The following is a 5549-nucleotide window of genomic DNA, read 5'->3' on the forward strand; positions in this document are numbered from 1 at the left end:
ATAACTGTGCTGTTTGTACACATACATTACAATAATTGTAATAAGTTTAAAACTAGGAAAAATGATACTAGAGTGTTTTATAGAGTAAGGAAATACTCCAATAGCTAAGTGGGTGAGACCAGAGCATACTGTACTCTTTGCTAAAACTTCTAATCAAATGAAAGTATTTTATGTTAACTATAACTCATATGTAAAACGTGTGCTTGCATATAACAGGTGCATATTATCACGTAGCATACCCCATTCACCAAACACATTACTGATGTATTTATGTCTGCTGTAATATGTTTTCTTTCTGAGGCCTTGAGATACCAAAGTCATCCGAGACACAGCCAAGCAGTTGTTATATAATAATTACACAGCAGCCAGCGCGTTATCAATGTGTGTATTATATAAATAGATTATTCTGTTTACTATACTGGCTGGTTACACTGAGGAGATTGTAAATTACAAATTGCTACTATTATCTGTTCCATCCCCTTGGCCATTGGCCAGCAGTCGGTGACGTGTGCTCTGCCAGCAGCAGCAGCAGCTCGGGTTTCAGCTGCTGTCTGGCTGCCCAGCTCCTGGGAACATGGACCCAGCCTGCTGGATGTGTGCACCAGAGCCAGCATGGGCAGCCACCAGCAGCCCTCTCATCACCAGGATCTATAGGCTGTGCCCCTCAGCTCTGTCAGCAGGCTGTGTACAGCACAGAGTAGCAGTCACCAGCTGGGCTGGGAACACAGTGTGAGACTGGCAGGCATTGAGAAGTTACGGTGCAACTCTCCAGTGCCAGCCACCTCCTTCACTCCAGACAGACACCCTTCACCTTGGATGATGTGTTATCTCTCCGGTCCACTCCCAAGAGTTTCCTCAAGTCCTGCTCTCCGGCAGAGGAAAGGGGGCTCTACCAGCCGCCTCTGCTGAGCATCAGGGGTCCAGCACCCCAAGAAGGATGCCCATGGGGAAGTGCTCCAAGGCAATCTCACCAGGAGACCTCACTCAGCAAAGTCTGCGCAAGTCTTGGATGGAAGGTCAGGAATATGTAACCAAGGTAAGTGATCACTTTGGATCACTTTATATTGCCAAATAATGTGGATTAATGCATAACTAACTATGTGTGTGTGTGTGTGTGTGTGTGTGTGTGTGTGTGTGTGTGTGTGTGTGTGTGTGTGTGTATATTATACACACACACGCAGCTCTGTGGATGTATCAGATTATTATACACAGGTTACTCAATTCCTCACTCCGGTAAAAGACAATCTTGTTACAGATATGATTACATTGGGAACAATTAGGTTAGAGTGATACAGGCACTTCCCTCTCCCTTTATGGCAATAATGATGGGCAGATCTCTGGGAAGACAACTGTGTGGCACGGAAGTTTAGACAGCACAGGGGACTGGAGTGTGTGACTCCCGGACCCTCACTCCCTGCCTGGATGTGTGATGATGAGGAGCTGCTGCTAGTTGGGAAAGTTTGTTTGTGTGTCAGTAATCCCCTCCACAGGGTGCATCCTGATTTCTGCTAATCCGGTGTAATCCCCTACAGATGCTTTCTGTAAACTGTCTAGCTATTAACTAAACCAGGGGATTACAAACTATCATTAGAGCAATGTCACATGCTAATACTCCAGCACAATAAAACGGGGTCATGTCTCCTGCCTGTGATCATTTACCTATTCGCTTAATTGCTGCCTTGTAGCCGGAAGCTCCTACTCAGCAGGGACCCCTCACTCACATTGTCATTGCTCACTCTTATTTATTTTATCTCCAGTCACATCATTTACATATGGTCTTTTATGTTAGCAGCTACAGAATATACTGTTTATCTATACCCGGTAATTGACAACTTGATGATTTCCAATGTGCTGTGGAACTACAAGTCCAAGTATGACCTCTCAGCTGTATACATCATGCACACACTAGGCTTGGGAAACGTGTCTTGACATCTTTTGTTGCACTAGATGTACAATGGAATAAGCATAATGATAGATTATATGTAAATCCATGAAGTACTGTAGGTGGGAAGGTAATGGCAGGTTGAAGTGTCACATTTACTGGAGATTAGATCAGGACACTGACAGTGTCTGTTGATAGTTGTATTAATAAACAATAATCAGCAGCCTTCTGTTTCTAGCAGTGTAAAGACTAGTAATAACAACAACAACAACACCACAGTAAACAAGTTACATATTCTTTTCCAAGATGACATAATAAATAACTTCACACAACAAATAATATATAAATAGACACACACATATTTTATAGCTTGTTCCTGGATTAGTGGTGAGGAGTGTTGTGTAGGGAGGGGGTTGTGGGGTTGAGGATTAACCCCCTGCCAATGTTTAAGTGGTAAGAATTAATGATTTTTATAATTAGTTCTTGAGATTAGAAAGTGAACCTAGGAGGGGATAAGAGAAATATTAGTTCTATAAATGGCCACAGGCTGTATGTAGTCACTAAAGCATAATGACACTATTTCATAAAGTTATTTATTATCATGTTTTATTCCAACACCCAGCTAATATATATCATCTCCATGAGAATACTGATACTGTATCCCGAACAACATATAGAAAGTATTATTTGGGAACACTTTCTACTACAGTTAGTTCTCCTGGCCTAGACACGGCTTAAATAATATTAATGATGTATTATTATTATTATTATATGTAAGAATTCTGAACTCTTCCATTTTATTCAACAGTTTTTATAGCTTCATTAGGTTATTTAGAATAAACAAAAAATATATTATCCAATCGTGTTTAAGACTAACATTAGTAGATGAGAATGTTTGCAAAGTGAAGTGTTACTTTGTACCAGTAATTCTGTTCTGGACAGACCACTCTATAATCATGTTCTTTAACCCAAGTAACCATAGAAACATATCCTCCTTTCGAGACGTACACAGGTGCTTCCCGAGTGCAACCCGCCCAAGCCCCTTTCCACTGACATTCCCAAACCGGCATATTGCCGGGTTGGTGACATCAGCGGTGACGCGGGCGGGGGTGGCGCTTGGAGATCACATGATTTCCAAGCGCCGCCTGTCCCTATAGTGTAAACGGAAACGGGTTGCATCGACCTGGCTTTCCCGTTCACACTGCACAGTGACCCGGGTTGAAATACCAGGTCACTCGATCCCGGGATATTTTCCCCGACCCATCTTACACAGCACAGCAACTCGGGTTTTGCGCACTCATGTGCAATAACCCGTGTTACAAGCTGGTGGTCTGAAAGGGGTAATAGAAACATGGAATTAGATAAGAGCTGCTTGGCCCACCTAGTCTGCCCGTGTATACACACATACTTACATACTAGGCAGGGCCGGTACAAGGCCTTTTTGCGCCCCGGGTGGGAAATAGGGGCGTGGCTTCATACAGGGGGCGTGGTCAGTTACGCCCCCTGTACAGTAGTAGCGCCGCTGAAATGCTGTGCGGTGCACGATGACGTCATCGCGCACCGCACAGTAAAGGTCCTCTCCACGAAGGGAAACTAGACGCTACGCGTCTAGTTCCCTTCACAGCGGGACACAGCGGGCAGCGGAACACAGCGGGCAGCGGGGGGCACAGCAGTAGCGGATGTTGCCATGGTGCGGCGCCCTCCGGATGGCGCCGGCGCCCCGGGCAAAAGTCCTGCTTGCCCGTGGCAAGATCCGCTACTGATACTAGGGTTAATGTTTGTCAGCAGCCAATTAACCTAACAGTATATTTGTGGATTGTGGGAGGAGACCAAAGCAGTTAGCTCCATAGTCCTATTGAAACTTGAAATGAAGTGGTTATAAAGTAGTAATAGTGTCACTCTTCAGTGGTTTGGTTATATTCTTCAGCAAAACAATTAACTAACTTTTTATTGCTGTTTTATAAAGTTGACATTTAAAAGCTGCCTTGAAGGTAAAATAGTCGACAATAAGTTAATTTATCTTTACCCTTTTCATTAGGATTTGTTGTTTAGAAAATCCAATACATAGCTGTGTATTTTTCTGCACTCTATAAACTAACTCGCCGTAAATCATCTTTTAGTTTGCCCCTGGCAAAGTAAGGGCCTACTGATACCTCCCTACCCCCCCCCCCCCCACCACCCCACCCCACCCCACCTTCACACCCCGAGAAAGAGAGTATTGCAGAACAGTGGCGACTTGAAAGAGAAAAGCCACAGCAACTGCCCCCCCCCCCCCCCAAATCCTACCCCACATTGCCTGCCAGGATTCACTGTCAGTGTGACGCCAAGAGAACCGGCCAGGAGCAGCAGCAGTAGAGCAGACAGGACACCGAACAGCCCTCCACTGCCAAAATACTTCCCTATTGGCTAGCTAACTTTCTGCCTGCCCCCAGACTATGTGTCATAGATAGGATGGGCTGAAGGTTAGCTAGCCAATAGAAGATGTCTGTTAGTAATGGAGGCTGCGGGTGCGGGCTGATCATAATCCGCCTCTGATCGGTGCCCCGTCTCCTCAAACAGAACTACTACCTGATTCTATCTCCTGGCTGCAAGTGGTACACCCCCCCCCCCCATCCCTGCTCACCCAGCCGGCACCCCCTAACGATTGCCATCCTGGTCAAGAGGCAAATACACCAGGGACGTGCAGTCAGGGGAGGCAGTGCTTCCCCTGTCATTAATGTTTGAAATAATACAAGGAAGATGCTTATGACACATATTCTGTGTCATAAGTATCTTCGTAATATTATTATATTAATTTTAATACAGTTACATCGTTTTGGAGGCACTGATAACAGTGCCTCCCATTGCCAATAGGAATGGGAATAAAGTGGGGGGCGGGGCCAAGCACTGGGCTTTAAAAGCCCATTGAAAAAAGTCGACAAAGCGGCACTAGTCAAAGTGCCGCGTTGACAGGGGCGGATATGATTGAACAGCGGATCCAGGGCTGGAACCGCTGGTCCAATCACCCAACGCAGCGTCAGCAGCAGGGCCCGTGCCACCATTAGGCAGCTTTATGCAGCTGCCTATGGGCGCCGGCCACCGGAGGGCATTGCCGCACACTGTAATGTAAGTGTAACTGTTATAGGCCCTACACACTGGCCGATTTTCAGAAAGATATGAACGATCTCGTTCATAAATGAACGAGAACTCGTTCATATCTTTCAGTGTGGAGACTCCAGCGATGAACGATGCGCGTCCCCGCGCTCGTTCATCGCTGGTCTCCCGTCGGCTGTGCATGCAGGCCAATATGGACGATCTCGTCCATATTTGCCTGCACTTCAATGCAGCCGCGTGACGGGGGGAGTGAAGAAACTTCACTCCCCCCGTCACTGCCCCCCCGCCGCCGGGTAACTCGTCGGCTGTATCCGCCATCGGGCAGCTCGGCGGCGGGTCGGCCAGTGAGTAGGGCCCCTTACTGTTCCTGCATGTTACCCCTCCCCCCACCCACACACGATTGCAGACTCCTGCAGGTTACCTATGCCACCCCCCGACCCCACCCCCGCGAGTGCAGCCGCCAGCAACCGCAGGTTACCCGCGCCTCCCCCCCTCATCCACCGCGAGTGCAGCCACTGCAGGTTACCCGCGCCTCCCCCCTCATCCACCGCGAGTGCAGCCACTGCAGGTTACC

General features: G+C 47.2%; 1 long non-coding RNA gene across 1 annotated transcript in view; it reads left to right on the forward strand.

Annotated features, from left to right (window-relative positions):
- The first annotated feature begins 536 nt into the window (after window positions 1-536).
- Window positions 537-5549, forward strand: part of LOC135008007 (uncharacterized) — a 28999-nt gene continuing 23986 nt past the window's right edge. The window contains exon 1 of the long non-coding RNA XR_010207831.1: window positions 537-1036. This is a non-coding gene — a long non-coding RNA (uncharacterized LOC135008007). The remainder of the gene's footprint in view (window positions 1037-5549) is intronic.

This window comes from Pseudophryne corroboree, chromosome 2 (genome assembly GCF_028390025.1).
Source record: "Pseudophryne corroboree isolate aPseCor3 chromosome 2, aPseCor3.hap2, whole genome shotgun sequence".
Classification (NCBI taxonomy): Eukaryota; Metazoa; Chordata; class Amphibia; order Anura; family Myobatrachidae; genus Pseudophryne; species Pseudophryne corroboree.